Source organism: Strix uralensis, chromosome 1 (genome assembly GCF_047716275.1).
Source record: "Strix uralensis isolate ZFMK-TIS-50842 chromosome 1, bStrUra1, whole genome shotgun sequence".
In the NCBI taxonomy this organism is placed as follows: domain Eukaryota; kingdom Metazoa; phylum Chordata; class Aves; order Strigiformes; family Strigidae; genus Strix; species Strix uralensis.
Window position 1 is genome coordinate 54755600 of NC_133972.1, and position 17377 is coordinate 54772976.

At 41.2% G+C, this 17377-nt stretch overlaps 1 protein-coding gene across 2 annotated transcripts in view; it reads left to right on the forward strand.

Moving 5' to 3' along the window:
• SVIL (supervillin) overlaps positions 1-17377 on the forward strand; it is a 146770-nt gene that overhangs the window by 14066 nt on the left and 115327 nt on the right. The window lies entirely within an intron of this gene.

Genomic DNA, 17377 nt, shown 5'->3' on the forward strand with positions numbered 1-17377 from the left:
AGGCCTGTTAGCTGAGCACTGCTTACAGCACTTTAGTTGTTCAAGTGCTATTTCTGATGTCACAAAGTACTGAAATATTTAACTTAATAGCGGTGACGTGGAGGACCCTTATCCTAAAATGTGCTGCTAGAATTTAGTTGGGACTGTTTGGATTATGGTCACAAGTATTACTTTATATTTTCTCTAGATTTAATTACAGCATCTATTTAATTCAATTTAAATAGTGTGCTCGAATTAAAGGAAGAGGAAGAATCCAAATTTACTTTGATCTTTGAGCACAAGATCTGATACTACTCAGTTCATGGCAACCTGAGTATTTTGTTTTGGTTTTTTTTAATCCTCTTAATTTCTGTATTGAGTGTTGTTGTTTAGAACAAGCATGTATTTGTGTGTGCACCTGATTCACAAGAGTCACTTTTATGTTTCAGTTGTCTTGGGCACTTGAGAGACTTGTTTTATCTTGTCGACTGTCCTTACCTCATTTTGCCTCATTTCTGTTTGTTCCTTGTGTGGCATGATCTATTTCCAAACCCTGGGGAGGGGTTTTCAACTAAAACTCTCCCTGTCATGTGCAAATAAGTCTTCAGTCTTATTCTGTAATTGCTCAGTGAAGAGATCTGTCTTGGTTGTTCTTGAAGAAGCTGAGATGTTTTGAGGTGTTGCAGATTAGAAGATGATCATAGATCTGTAAGGGTTCTTCTGTTCTCCAGTGTAACATAATGTCACTAACAGATTGAGCACTTTTGAAAATTCTGTTCGTCTGGGTGAACAGAAGTGCAATAGGCCCCATGAATCCAATATGTCCCTAATTATGTTGTTGTGGTAGAAAAAAATATTTTAAAACTTAAGAATTCTTACATTTATTGAATTTATTTTTAATGAAATTAATTTAATTAATGAGGGTGATGTTTTCAGTCATGCTGTCGCGAGATGCTTAAGCCCAGGAAATAAATCTAAACACAGGGGATGTGTTTTGAATACATTAAGTGATGATCTGAATAGGCCATGACCTACTTGTTAATGACCTTTCAGCATTAGTCATGTCCTTCTGCCTTGTCTGAGAACACTAAATGTTTAATATTCCTTCCATTTCTGAATCTAGCCATTCTAGAGATGGCAATTAGTTGTGGCTGTTATCTTTAGTAGGATATTTGCCTGTTTCTGTTTTGAATTTTATAGTCTGTTTCTGTCATTAGTCTGTTCTTGGGTGTTTGGGGGGTTTTCTTTAGTTTTTTTTGGCTGTGTGTTCCTTTCTAACTTGCTACAAAGACTTCATTGCTAGACTTTCAGGCCATGCCCAGTTGATGCACATAGTCCCAACAACCAAGATATCTTGTGTTCTGTTGGAGTTGGATGATGTGGTTGTGTTTTTTAGGATGATGCATAATAACCTGACCAGGAGAGATGACTGTGGAAAAAAGAAGAGGAAAATAGGATTCTGAATTAGGCGGGCTCTTGCTAGCTGTAGCAAAAGGGCTGCTGGAAAGCAGGTATACTTTTTTCTATTACGGGTATCTCAAGAGTTGCACAGCTTTAATTCACACTTAAAACTTTTGGGATCACTCTGCTGTTCCTGGTTTCATCCAGATACACAAAGCAATTTTGCCATTGCTGTGTTGACCCACTGAATGATGCTGCTTCTGTGCAGAGTTGTAGTAATTGCTATTCTAGCTTGGGTAGGAAATGGCCAGTGTATCTCCCAAATCCAAATTTGTTGCCTCCTTTGTAGAGATGTAAAAGGAGCATGTGCTAAGGCTTCTACGCAAAGCAGATCTTACAGTGTAGCTGAATGTAACTGAAGATCAGAGCTACCTGCCAGGTTTTATAGTGCATGGTAAGTGATGGATCACATGGAGACCAGTTTAATGGAAACTTGGTTTATTGTACTGCCGAAGACTTTGAAATCAACCCTAACTGTCCGATTCAAGTGACAAGACTTCTATTCAGCAAAGACTTTAAACACAGTTTGTCCTTCCCTCCCTCTCCTATTTATTTGTATAGGACATTCCTGGACTTACCACTTCTACCTTGGCTGGCCAAGCACTTGAAGTTGCTGACCACTCTAGCACTTCTACCTTTACCTGACCTCCACCAAATCTTCTCTTTTAGCCATATATGCAATATCTTTCTTTTCTGGCCAAAAGAAAGCATGCACTTCTTGTTTGTATTCAGTTTTTTGGGTTGTGTACTGCTCAGTAATTTTGCTAAAGTGGGATGGTGGTGTGAGTTTGGAAGGAGGGCATGACTTATGATATTGTCTCACAAATTTTGTCTCTACAGGCAAAGGCTCAATGAAGGTCAAAAAAAAAAGCTCTTGCAGAACAATTTGAAAAACTTGGTGTTCAAAAATTTGATAATTATTACATGTAGAACAGTCTTTTTTAATATATTTCTTTTTTTTTTTTTTTAAATTCTCAAAGTGTAGAAATGGACACTTGTCTCTGTTATGCATTTTGTCAGTGCTGGCAAGTTGGAAAGTGCAAGTATTGCTTGTGATGAGCTGGAATTCCAGCGGTGACACTGCTGTTGTCTTCCTTGCTACCTGATGCTTTCTGTACTTGATGCAACAAGTCTGTTCCCCTGCGGTCCTGTGGTAAACAGTTGTGATAACTGACACTTCTCAGCATATAAGAAGTTCAGCATCTTTAAAGCAGAGTATATGTTACATAATCATAGAATCATTTAGGTTAGAAAAGACCTTTAAGATCATCGAGTCCATCCATTAACCTAGCACTGCCAAGTCCACCACTAAACCATGTCCCCAAGCGCCACATCTACACATCTTCTAAATACCTTCAGGGATGGTGACTCCACCACTTCCCTGGGCAGCCTGTTCCAATGATTGACAACCCTTTCAGTGAAGAAATTTTTCCTAATATCCAATCTAAACCTTCCCTGGTGCAACTTGAGGCCATTTCCTCTTGTCCTATCGCTTGGTATGTGGGAGAAGAGGCTGACACCCACCTCACTACAACCTCCTTTCAGGTAGTTGTAGACCTTATCGCTCTCTCCTGAGCTTCCTTTTTTCCAGGCTATACAACCCCAGTTCCCTCAGCCACTCTTCATAAGACTTGTTGTCTAGACCCTTCACCAGCTTTGTTGCACTTCTTTGGACACACTCCAGAACCTCAATGTAGTGAGGGGCCCAAAATTGAACACTGTGCTACTAATGGCTTTGGACTAACTAAATTAAATGGAAATGGACAGTTCCTCACTTAAAATGTGCTCAAGATCTTGTTTGTAAACAATCTCTTAGAGATGAATGATGCATCTGATTTTTCAATATTTCTCCTATGTTTAAGTACTGTAGGAGACTGTAGAGTATCAAAATTGATGAAAGCAAGTGAAAGCTGATTTGTGTTGGAGAAAGGGAATGCACTCGGGTTTGAGGGGATGATTCTCTAGACCTTAGTGCTTGATATTAACATGGAAACTTCAGGGTACTTTGAATGCCATGGACTTAAGTTGCAATAAGGAGGTAACATGGCTGCAAAATGAGTTGGAGGAGTGAGAGAAACTAAGCAAATTAAATAAAAGTTACCTTGAGGTAATGAAGGCTTGAATGTATGGGGTTTTTTTGAGGAGGTGGTTAAGAACTGTAATCAGCAGCATAATCAAATGTGTCTTCTGAAGGAAAAAAATGCTATTTTTATGAAATCAGAACATGCAGATATCTCTGAGCCTGAAGGAATGTTTCAAAGAATTCATTTTGAGAACCTGGAAGACAATCTATTGCGCTATGTGGAAATCTGCTCCGTAATACTTAATAGATTAGCAGAAGTCATTGGTTTGCGTGCTGATAAAGTATCTCTTTCGTAAGTGTTGCTACTCAACAAGTCTAAACATTATAATTTGATTCTGCAGCCCTTTCAGAAGAGGTCCTAAATGATTGATGCCCCTGCCAGAGAAGCTGAGAGACCCGGTAATGGAACCACCTCTGATGTCACATTTTAGTTGTATAGGAGCTTATTAAATAATGAAACCTTTAAATCTAGGATCATATTTTATTTTGGCTAAGATTGGCGTTTATTTAATTACAGGTGTGCTCTATTCCTAGGGGTTTTATGAGAAAATTTTGAAAGTTGAAAATGTTCTTGCTCAGATACACAGTTTAGCATGGTAATTTACTGCAAGTCTCATTAGGCAGTGTTTGCTTGCGTTAGGATATGAGTTCAAGATGGACTACTGTGACTTGAATCAATGGCAGCTGGTTTACAAATATAAAAGGAATCTTCTGTTGCCAGGTTAGTCAAAGTTGCTTAGTTGCTTATTCAAAGTTGCTGAAGTTATTTGAATGTACAGTCAGTGAAACCTGTACACAGGGTCCTGGGTAGAATTTAGAGTGTTTGTCACTGGGATACCCACGTTCATACTGTTTAGAGCATGTGGCAGTTGCTGCACTTTTTTTAAATTGGATTTGGGAGAGGAACTACTTTATGCTGCTAGTAATTGGCTTTTATTTTGGTATATCTAATTGATATGTAAAAGATGAGGAAGGAATTCAAGCTGAAGATTAAGGAGTGAGTGTGTCTTAAGAGTGCTCAAGCAATGTGATTTGCCCTCTGAATGCATGACTGAAGCTCTAACTATAGTACATGTTTCTGGCCACTGTTTCTGTCCTGGGGCACTCTGTCAGAAGAGATTCCCACCCCTGTTACTCACACATGTCAGAGGTAACTCTCAGCAAGAGTGCACACTGCAAATATGCACAGTCCTGATTTATAACTGAGGTCTGGCTGAGCAGAGCCGTGCAAGTGCAGGTTAGAAGTCACTCAGATAACATAAATCCAGAACACTTGGGCCTGCCAGTTGGCTGATACATGAAGTGTGTGTTCTACAGCACATACTCTCTAAACTGTAAGGAAAAGCTTGAAAACAATAGTTGATTTCTAGACTTGCTGTAAACCCAGTTTTAATCTGTTTGTTTTTATTGTGCTGTTGATGTTTGCTTTTTTTTCACCCCCTGCCTTTTTTAGCCTGTAGGTAGGGAAATTCCCTTGAACTTAGATGAAATTCAAAGGTGATGCATATAGTTACTTTTTGCATTAATTGATGTTCTTACACTTGCACATTTGGCATAGCGGGTTACCTAGCCGAGAGGGAATTGCTTTTCTGTGATGTGTCTAGCTTTTCAGAAGCTTTTTACCAGCCTAAAAACAACACCTCACTCTCAGTCATTTAAAGTGAAACATGGCAGTCTAAAACTCAATCAAAAAAACAAATCAAATTTACCCTTTATGTTGTATTCCTTTGTGTATGTTTCAGAAAACACACTTACCTGCTGCTGGCTAACTGGCAAACTGGACATCTACCCTAAGCATGTAGGTTATGAATTTGCATGGAGTTGGGGAAAAGCTACAGGGCACACCTCTGTGTAGGGCAGGACTGAGCTGGTGCAGAGGCGCTGCAGTTTTTTTAAGCATCTGAAACAGGGAGGTCTGCTCTTGTTCAGATGTCTTCCCCAGGCGAGAGGAGTGCTGACTGAGCTTGCCAGCAATGATAAGGCCTCCAGGTGGTGATCACAGTAAACATGCTGGGAGAATCACAGCCCTGCTTTCCCAGGAGTTACATGAGGCAAGGATGTACTTCTGTCACTTGTTCTGTCGGAAGCTACTTGCCACTAGCTAAATGACATGCAAAACAATCAAACTATGGCTCTTCCAGCATTACTGGTGTTCTGGCTTATGGTACTTGCTTCCGTTTTCAAAACTGAATTTGTCAGCATAGACAGACTACTTCACTCTGAAAATGTAAACGCTTATCACAAGTGCTTCTTGTGTTGTAATAAACATATGTGACTTTCCTCTACAACAAAAGCTGCATATCATGCTTGCTTTTTTCCCCCACTGTTTACTCGATAGCCTGCCAAAGAGCATAGATATCTTCTGAACAGATTTATGCAAAGCTGGCAAATCAAGTGGTAATGATGTTACTTCCATTAAATTCAGACTGTTGTAGTCTACATACAGTATTCACGGCTGTACTACTGGCTACAATGACGTATACCACAAAATTCCTCAGATCTTAGATTTAAGCTATAATTTGAGACGGCTAACTTAAAAGAACCTAAGTCCATAAATAAACTATAAACAACATAAACTTTTTAATAGCAAATTCCACAGAACTAGATAATCTCTACCATATTTATGTAATCCACTAAGTGAGTAAAATTTCCAAAGCTTAGCTCATGAATAAGACCAGATTGTTTGTGATGTGATTTCATGAAACAAACAAAGATGCTAAAGGCTCCAGAGGCTACTTAAGGTTTTACAGATGGGTTAATGGCTACTTCTTAATTGTTTAAAGTATGTGTGAGGAGATACATGGCAGTTGTAGAAAGAATGTCTAAGAAAGAAACTTATCGTTAGATACGTGCTGAATTTCTTTACAGGTATAGCTGTGTTTCCAACAGGTCACTTATAATCTGTTCAAAATAGTGAGTGAAGTTTTTGCTACTTACTCTGCTAGGTAATACATGTTGCTAAACTAGTTGTGCTAATACAGTGAACATTTGCTGTGATGTTTCTGGTTCTGCTTTGGTACTAGCAACGCATACCTGTCCTGATTCCATACATCCTATCTAACTCTGCCACTTAAGACAGCTGTGTCAATAGAAGAACTGTGAAGAAAACAACACTTGCAGCAGTCTAGAAGAAAATGTTCCCCAGAACACAGGAGTTGGAGGAGTGATGGCTGAGAAGAGGTTTTCAGTCTTGGAGTTGGTGGACTTCCTAATGGGTTGTCTTTCCTGGCTGTTGAGGTAGCCAGGCCCAAACAACAACAGAGGTACAGCCACCACACTGAAGATCATAGGAAGCTGTAGCTTCCCTTTGGGGTGCTTTCAGAATGGATTGGGCTTCCGCCCTTTCTTGAGAGAGGAGAAGTGAGATTCAGCTTTTGGCGACATCTTATCCAGGTATCCTCCTGAAACCATGTCTTGCCTTTTCCTTTTTTATGGCTAATTGTTGTCTGATTGAGATAAAGCAGCATACATGCTTTCAGTACAGGAGTTTGCACTTGTTCAGATAATTCTGCTGTGTGATGCCCCACACTCAAATGCAGAAGGAATCACAGAAATAGCAGCAAATGGTGATCTTGTTGAGCATGCAGACTTGTAGAAAGGAAGTCCCCTTCTCTGCCTGTCCCCTGTTCCCTCCCTTGTACTAGAGTTTCCTGCAAAACAGAGGCTTGTCCTGAAGTCTCCTGCCTCAGCATGGATCCCTCTGTAAGCTTCATTTTACTTCAGTAAGTCTCTGTATGAAAGTCCCTAGAGAACTTAGAAGTTTGGGTGGTAGCCACAGATTTGTCCAAAATGGGTATTCTGTGGAAAAAATTCCCTCCCTTAGGCACATAATCTAAAAAATTGCTCCAGTGAGTTAACATGCATCTCAGTGCCTTTTAAACATTTAGTTATTCATCCTCACCAGAGCCCTGTGAAATTGGAGAGTTCTCTTCAACTTGAATGATGGACTGGGAGCTGGATTATGGAGGCTAGCTACCATGTTCTCACCCGTGTGTACCAGCTTCCCCCTTTGCACCCCTCTGCTTTTCAGACCCTGTACTGAATCATCTGTGTTTAATGTGAAAGGAAGCCATTTAATTATTTTTATGGTTGCTGGTCTGAAATGAGTCAGTGCAGGGTCAAACATGTTGTGGAGCACGGAAGAGATAGACTCATGCAGCCAGGGAGAAGAGTGGGAATCTGGCAGCCAGCAGCTGGCTGAGATTGCCAGGGAGCCACAGACCAACCCCAGTGACGTCTCCAAGGTCACACAAGCTTCTGTCAGCAAGAAATTGAAACCATCTCGCTTGTGTTGCAAGGTGCTGACCACAGGTTGTCACATGCAATAACTGCTAGGAAGTGGCTTTAGATTTGTTCTACTTGATTTTATTGTTTACTTGCAAATACTGATGTAAGAATTAATAGATGCTTTATAGTATATGCCAAAATCTAAACATACTGAGCTGGTCATAATTGTAGATCTACATGTGTAAGCTGGGTGCGTTCCACGAGGCATACACAATTAACTTCAAGTAACTTTCCTTTAGAAATGTGATTTTTGGACAGACAGTGATCTGTCAACTATAGCACGTTTATGTTTAAGCTACTGTCTTTTAATAAAGACAGCTCAGGAATTAGTGTCTGAAACAAATCCTTATGTGGTATTATACTGCCAACTCAGTAAAAAATTAGTTTGCAGTTGCCTGATAACTCATACAATCTGCAGCGTGGCACATTATCAGTGGCCTAATACAAAATTTAGAATGGAGTATTTCACTAATCCTGGACACACAAACTTCTTGGCAGATACTCGGTTTTGGGGCCACTCCTGTTTTACATCTTTATTGATGATCTAGACGAGGGGATTGAGTGCACCCTCAGTAAATTTGCAGATGACACCAAATTGGGTGGGAGTGTTGATCTGCTCGAGGGTAGGGAGGCTCTGCAGAGAGACCTGGACAGGCTGGAGTGATGGGCTAAGGCCAACTGTAGGAGTTTCAATAAGGCCAAATGCCGGGTGCTGCACTTTGGCCACAACAACCCCCAGCAGCGCTACAGGCTTGGGGAGGAGTGGCTGGAGAGCTGTCAGTCAGAGAGGGACCTGGGGGTGTTGATTGACAGCCGGCTGAACATGAGCCAGCAGTGTGCCCAGGTGGCCAAGAAGGCCAATGGCATCCTGGCTTGCATCAGAAATAGCGTGGCCAGCAGGGACAGGGAAGTGATCTTACCCCTGTACTCGGCACTGGTGAGGCCACACCTTGATTACTGTGTTCAGTTTTGGACCCCTCACTACAAAAAGGACATTGAATTACTCGCGGGTGTCCAAAGAAGGGCAACAAAGCTGGTGAAGGGTCTGGAGCACATGTCGTACGAGGAGCGGCTGAGGGAACTGGGGTTGTTTAGTCTGGAGAAGAGGAGGCTGAGGGGAGACCTCATCGCCCTCTACAACTACCTGAAAGGAGGTTGCAGAGAGCTGGGGATGAGCCTCTTTAACGAAGTAATAAGCGACAGGACAAGAGGGAATGGCCTCAAGTTGTGCCAGGGAAGGTTTAGACTAGATATTAGGAAGTATTTCTTTACAGAATGGGTTGTTAGGCGTTGGAATGGGCTGCCCGGGGAGGAGGTGGAGTCCCCATCCCTGGAGGTGTTTTAAGAGTAGGGTCAACATAGCGCTTGGGGATATGGTGTAGTTGGGAACTGTCAATGTTAGGTTAAAGGTTGGACTAGATGATCTTCAAAGTCTTTTCCAACCTAGATGATTCTGTGATACAGCATTTTGAGCTATGTTCCTTATCATTAAGGCAGTGCTAAATTTAATGGTCTGAGGGCAGAGCTTAGGTCATGTATTCTGGCATAAATTTCTATGTCTTGTTTATTGTTTGGATTCATTTGGGAAGGAAAAAATAGGAAACTTCTTTGAGTGAAGAGTTCAGAGCTCTGTGCTGGTTATGAAACTGTCTGTTTCACTCCTGTGTTGTTAGTTTCTTCAGAAAACGGGTTAGCCAAAAAAAATTCTGGACATGATTATATGTAACGTGCATTTTCTTTACACAATACACTACAGTTAATTCAATTTGGAGGGCTTTCTCCTAGCTCTGGCAAATTTTGTCAAGCTACCATTTGACTTAATTTCTGTGTATTTTTTTTTCTTTTATTTCTTGAAACCAAAGAAAGCTTGTTGCAGTTTAGAAAAAAACAAACCAGGACAATATTGGAGAAATCTGTCTCCAGAAATTCAATATATTGTCTGATGCTCTTCTAGGAACAAATGCATCATGTGGATTTTTATGTGGGAGGATTTTTAGACTTTTAATGGTTGGGTGTTAGCCACAAGGTTCATGTGACATAACAAATGTGGAACATCTGTGTACTGATGCACATCACTATTCTAAAAGTTATTCCCACCACCACATGCGTTGAATTAAATACAAGAATTTAGGGGAAAGAACAGTTGGAAGAACACATTCTGTCAAATACAATAGCAAGGATCTGTTGTGCAAGATTTTGGAGCTCACTCACACACTTCTCCATGCACTTCTTATTCAGAGGTCTGATGTGCTCTGTGCATTAACTCTTGTCCCTTTTGGACTGGGAGAGTTTGGTCAGTGTAATTTCTATCCAGAAAATAGTTTGCCAGTTTAGCATAAGGGATTTCTGGATATAGTTCCTCATCTGAGTGATGTATGGACTGTATGTGACGTAAGTATGTTTTTGCCAAGAAAGGTTGGGCCAGATGAACCTTGAGGTCTCTTCCAACATGGTATTCTATGATCTGGCCAAGTTGGCATACTTGAGTTGGAAATTAAGTGTGGCTGAGTGGCTTTGACCGGAATCTCTCATATTAAAACATGAATCTTATTCATAACTCTGCTTGAAATGACTTTACTTGGTGACCAATATCCTTATAAATCCTGAGTGCTACTATTTGACTCCATGCTGTAACTGGAGTAAGGTTTTTTTGGATATAAAATGACTGTTATGTAGAAAAGAAAATCAATTCTTACAGGTAAGATTTGATGTTTAGCATTCTGGACCAGTAGCTAGGAATCAGTTTCTTCTAGACTGCTTACCAAATTGGAAGAAGGGTGCTGTACTTCATCACAACTTGTATACTTGGTGCTATCACCTTGATCTGACAAGAGAGGCTGCCAGGTTTAGATTGCAGGATACAGTACATCCGAAAATCAGACTTCAGGATGTAGATCATAGCTTATGTTGAGGTGGAGTTCACTGTTGGGGTGGCAAGAAGCTCACTGCAGTGCAGAACGCAAGCATGGTAGATAACAACAGGTGTCTTCCTAATGACTTGCATGTATATCAGAAGTGGTCTGAAACTTTAGATGTTTAGGTTTGAACACATGATTAAGTAGTGGGTTTTTTTAAGTAATGCAAAGCTATTCTTTCAAATGTTGTCATTACAGGTAAAGATTTATTGAATTTGGTACACACAGCTAGAAACAAGTCTTAAAAACTCGGTCCTTACTTTCTAGTTTATCATCACAGACTTGAATCTGGGAGCGCAAACGTAAAGGACCTCCTTTTGCTGATCTGAACTTAGTTTCAAACAGCTCTCTGAAATGATTTCTGAATACTTACTTCATACATTGAAATTATGATGGCTGTTTCCATGCTGTGCTTAACTCTTTTTGAACTTAATATTTCTGAAGCTTTTAATATCTTGTTCAAAAGATATTTCAGTTCATAAGAGCTTCTACACTAGAGTGCATGTAAAAGTTCCAACATAGCTACATATGCCTGCATTTCAGAGGCAGTGTGTACGGATACTGGAAAGCTTGGGCACTTTGAAAATGTCACTTCACTTGGAAACAGCTTCTGAATGGTGTCCTGCTTTTAGGGGAGGCATAAGAAATGGTCTGAAGTAAAGGGAACATCTCTGGGATTTGTTGTCCATAGTCAGGTGCTTAGGACAGGTGCTTAGGGAGTGGACAGAATGGTATACAAGCCCTAAACAATTTGGGCATCCATTTTAATTGTCCTGTACATCAGTGCTGTCTTAGAATTTGCTACGCTTTCATTAAATAATTTTTATAATAAAACTATAGTTAGCTTGTATACAAAATGTAGATTCTTTAATCATTAAAGTTGAGGGCGGGTGTGTGTTTTTGTTTGGGTTTTAAGTTGATAGTTCTGAAACTAACTTAATTTTGGGATGGTTTTTGGTTTGGTTTTTTTGCCTTTTCAAAAGCTCTTGGTCAAAACTAACCAGCCACTCTCCCACCCCAGTCTGCTTGGGCTCTCTAAGAGGCCACCCCCCAGGGCTGACTCTGAGAGTCCTGTATCTTTAGTGATGAGGAGCCATGCAGATTTTTATATCGCATTTCCAACAGACTTCTTTTCTTGAGTGCTGGCTACAGTAAGTACATCTGAGTCAGCAGTTCTGTCCCTGTGCCCTCTGAAAGTCTGATACAGAATCTGGGCTGATCTAATTGTGATCTGCCCAGTACAGGACTTGCATAAGCTGGGTGTTTCTATTTGAAATGTTTTTTTAATTGAGCTTTGTAAAACTGTAGTTAGGAAACAATTCCGTATGTCCAGAATATTTAGGTGTTAAATTAAGCTGGTGTTCAAAGTAGTTATATGCAGCTTTGATGTAAATTACTTCATATAAGCACAACAATAGCTTCACATCCGTAGAACAATTTAAGTTATGTAACTTCTTTTACCCATGCTTCAGTTTTGTTAAACAATTGAGAGTAATCCTGTGAAGCCATTCTGACTTCAGTCTGCTGGGAAAATAATTTGATAATTTTTCTAAGGCTTTGAAGAGACTTCTGATGTCTTGAGTGTTTATTACACTAGAGGTCAGTGTATGATGGGAGCTTCTGTGAGGTGGTATAGAGTTTCTTGCAGAATCCTATTTCATCAAATTTGAAACCAGATTCTAAGAGAAACTGTAGCCTACTACTGTGGAAAAAAAGCTTCACATTAACATGTCTTATGACTTTCTTGGCTAAAGGGCTTTTTTGAGCTTCCTGCTTTTAATTCTCCTTGCTTAAGGGGTGTTTGGCAAGTATCAATAACAGCACTTTAATGTGGTAAGCATGAATATGCACACTCAATTGTTCCAACGCACACCTTAAGCATTCATCTTGCGTTGCAATAACATGGCTTTTTGTGTCAGATATATTTCTATATGCCATGCTATTTATAGGAGTCATCCTTAACTTTTGCACTGTACTTATTGAGGGTATGGTGGGAGAATTGTCCATGCACCTATTATTCTTAGTGTAGATGTCAACTTCCCAGGCACTGAGCTGGTAACTTCCAGGTGAATGGCTTCACTTTTCGGTGTCAAGTGTGATTCTGTCGTGATACTTCTAGAGATCATCTCCTCAGCAGGTTGTCTTCAGTTCTCCAGAAAAGTGATTTCTTTAAACATCTGGAATGTGCAAAAGCAGATTGTTTCTGAAAACGTCACTGGGCAGGAGGACTAGAACAGATGGTCAAACTGTGACAGTGTTATGTGAGGTCAAATGGGAGAGAAATGCACTGGAGGAGAGTCCTGCTGACTGGAGCAGATTGCATCACAAATGACAATTTAAGTAAGATGGTGAAATAGGAAGAAATAACAGCAGGGTGGATTTGAGCTCTTGAAAGTGTTTTCTAAGAGAACTGACTACAAACAAAAGTGCTTGTATCCTGTTACTCTTGTGTAGGGCTCTTCCAAAACGCCTGGAAAACAAAAAAAAAGAAGAACATGAGATGTTAAAGAGTTTACAGGCTAGCACCAATATAGAGGGTAAGTGCAGGCATAGAGCTGAATTTTGCTGTTCTTAAGTGATGTTCTGAGTGTTCAAGAGAGACCTGGACCAATGAAAGTTTTTGTGGCCTTTCTTTTTGGTGGGGTGGAAGGGGGAGGGAACACTGTAAAAGTATAACCAGCAGTCTGAAAATCGCCTTTGCACTTGGCTGCTGCCCAGTATGTTTTGTTAGGAGCCTCTGAAGGATTAAGAAGGATGACACCTCAGTTGAGATAGTGTGAAGGAGGTGTTAGACTCTGGTTTAATTGAACTGTCTGTGAGGATTCCTGTTGTCATGGTTTGAGCTCAGAAGGCAACTGAGTACCATGCAGCCACTCACTTCCCCCTTCTCCCCCAGCACTGGGAAAGGGAAAATAAGCAAAGATGCTGCTCACTCCCCTCTTCCCTCCCAGCGCTGGGAAGGAGGGAAGCAAAAGACCCAGGAACTTGACATAAGGATAGGGACAGATGACATCATCCTTTAAGGCACAGGCAAAAGACAGACTCACTAGGGGAAGAAAAAAAAGAACATACATTTAATACAGACACTAACAACAACAACATGAAACAGACAGAGTAAGACCATGAGAAACATTACCACATCTTGAAAACACCTTCCTCCACCCCTCCCTTCTTGCTGGGCTCAGTTTTGCTCCCGACTTCTCTACCTTCTTCCCCCCAGCGGCTCAGGGGGCAGGGAATGGGGGGCGTGGTCAGTCTGCTGCTTCTTCCACCTTGGACGGGAAGGGAACTTCTGGCATTCCTCCCCTGTTCCAGCATAGTCCCCCTCTCACAGGAGACAGTCCTCCACAAACCAACTCCAACATGAGTCCCTCCCACTGGCGTGTGGGTCACCCCTGTGTGTTGCAATCCTCCCAGTGCCAAACTACAACAGTGGAGGCTTCTTCCCATGGTGTCCCGGCCTTCTTTGGGTGCAGTCATCTGCGTCAGTGTGGGACCTCCCACAGGCCGCAAATCGGCATCTGCTCCACTGTAGACCACCACAGGTGACAGGGGGGTGGCCCTGCTGTCTCACCACGGGATACATGGGGGGGGTTCTCTGCACCAGTGCATCTCCCCCCTTTCTCCTTCTTTCTTGCACTGACCTCAGTGCTCACACAGCTGTTCTCCTTGTAACTCCTCCTCACAACTCCCCCAACTCCTCCCAGATTCCCCATCTTAAATACATTATCTCAGAAGTGCAGCCACCATCACTAATTGGCCTGACCTCGGTGCAAAGGCAGGTCCAACTTGGAGCCAGGGGAGCTTGGAGAAGCTTCTCACAGGGGGCCACTGCTGTAGCCCCCTCCCCTGCTACCCCAAAACCCCTGCCACTCACTCAAACCAGGACACCTGTCTTCACAGGAAAGTTGTTTCACTCTTCTACCTCTTTCCTGGGTTTTTTCCAGGCTGCATTTTTTTTATTCTCTATAAGAAATGAAGATGTATCAAGGCTTTGCAGAATGGGACCTTATCAAAACATCTCTAAGTTGTGGTGTAAGGCTTCATTGGGTTGGGTTTGAAGAGCCTGAGAAGACGATGGTTTTGCAGAACTGATGAGATACAAGTCATTAAGCAGCAAGTAAAACATCCTAAAAATTTCTTTCCTTCTGTCCTTTTGACATTGGAGGGATGAAACATTAATTTGTTTCAGTGAAACTCTTTAAAGTCTGTTCTGCATGTAAAAGCTCCAGAACTACAACACTTATCTTAAAGAAAGGAAGCTGTTGTAGCTGTCCTGTGTCAGCCTAGTGAATAACATGATGGGTCACTGCAGATTCTGCAGAGCAGATATATTTGTGTCTGCTGTGCACATAGCGACAGTCTTTCCTGGTTCAGCTGTTAAGTGTTAAGTTAGTCCAAATACTGATGTTATCAGCATCCAGAAGAATCTTTGTATAGAAAAAACGTAAGTTTCATTATTCTCCTGGATCAAAAATGATGGATCTTTCTGGCTAAGCAGAAGCGATTACCCACTAGCCCCTCTTTCTAGTTCATAATATCAAGTAGCCAAATGGTATTTTGATGTCTCTCTTTCCTTCCTGATGTACTGACTGATTCCAGGATCTATCTATTGTGTAATAAAGCAGATTCCATCAAAGAGGCAAAAATTAATATTTGGAGTGTCTTTTCCTGCTTTTGTTCTAAACTCTCGAAATGCGGGAGTTATCAGATATGTGGTTCAAGTGACTTGCCAGACACTTCTCAGATAAACTGGAGAGTGCAAAAAATTGCAGCCAAGGTCAGTCTTTAAAAGTTTGGAATTCAATTGCCAGCTCTCACATTTTGATTTCAATCTCAAATGTTCCCTGGTAGGTGCTCTGTATTTCTTAGGCCTTGTGTTTGTCTCATTGTGTGTTCTTGCCAAAACTTCTTGTAAGACTTCTGACACTAACAAGGATGTGTAGAATATAGTGACATAGGCAGGTACAAAAAAACCCCACCAACTCTGTCAAGATAGTTCAACTCGCACCAGATATTCAAGGTTCTTTTAAAAGGATAGACTTTGACAGTCTTCAAAGCTGCAGGCCTTCAAAACTGAAGCACCAGGGTCTTCTCTATTTTGTTCCAATACACAAATGTAGTGTTTGCCAAAAAAGAAGAAATAATGAAATATGCTAGTGAGGTAGCGGCAGCATGTACCAGGTTTAATGCATGCTGTGTGCTATAAATGTCACCTCTTCCCACCTCACAGTAGCTTCCAGGAAACCTGTGAAGTAGTTGGCCAAAACTATATCTGGATTTCAAATCCTTTCTTTTCTGACTTTTTAAAAAGTTAGTACGTAAAGAGGAAGAAGGGAGAACAGTAGAAGTAATCAGGCAGTTAAGTAGCGAGAAGGAATTTGGAAACTGAGCATTATGTGATGGTGGAGAAACTAGTTTATCATTCTTTCAACTACCCCTTGCCCACCACCATCTTTTTTTCTTAAACCTTCCTACCAGGCTGACATGAGTCCCTGCTCATTTACCCTTCCAAAGTGCAGGAATGCTTATTTGAGGTAATGAAAGTTGGAAATGGGAAAACAATAGCTTGTGGTTTACCATAATCTGGGAACTTTAGGCTAGTTTCCTGCCTGAAATACAAAGATAAATGTGGGTAGACCGTAAAAACTGGCTTAGCTAAAATGTGTGAACAGCTGCATAACATTAGGGTGAAGACTGAATTGCTGCCTTAGCTGTTCCCATGGACTCTAAGGTAATCTATGTTTGGAGGTTTGCTTGTCTTCTAAAATCAGAATTTTTTCCAACTCAGGCAAAATCCTGTCTCATCTGTCTTTCTGTCTTTTCAGTAAATTATTTTTGTTTTGACCTCTTCTCTAGATGCTGTTATTAGTGTCTGACATGTTCAGCAGCTGCAGTGGAAGCAGAGCAGTGACCTGACTGCTCTTAGCAGTTGTTGCTCTGGTCATGTAGGGTATCATGACTTCATTTTGTGCCTCTTAATAGATGTAAAAAAGGAAGTTTAATAAAGCAGCTGTGAAAGTGAAAGCAGTGTATATGGCACCTAAAAATATATGCAGGTGAGCAGAACCTCACCCCACGAGAGTAAAAATGTTGTTTTAGCTACCCAGCTATATTACAGGAGGAAGACAGTCTGTTCAACAGCACAGACTGTTTCATGGAGTTCAGATCTGCACTGGAGAACTCTTCCCTCTCTGTGGGAAGAAACAACTGCATTGGTGGTACAGAACAGAGTAACAAGCCCAGAGTAGTTGATTATTTTAAGTTTTTATGAGTTCAGGGGATTGACATCTTTAAGGAAAATGTGGCGCTGGGATAATTCAGCTAGTTTGAAACAACCTAACTTGGATACCGCATCAACGTGCATCTCCACATGAGCTAAATGCCCAGAGAGGTTGTGGCTGCCCCCTCCTGGAAGCGTTCAAGGCCAGGTTGGACGGGGCTTTGAGCAACCTGGTCTAGTGGAAGGTGTCCCTGCCTGTGGCAGGGGAGTTGGAACTAGATGGTCTTTAAGGTCCCTTCTAACCCAAATCATGCTGTGATTCTATGCTTGTAAATCACCCTGTGGGAAAGGAATTAGTGTTACAGGCAGAGCCAGAGATGTTTTGTATTTGCCAAAGAAGAAAATAAAAGCAGTTGTGGTTCAAGGTGT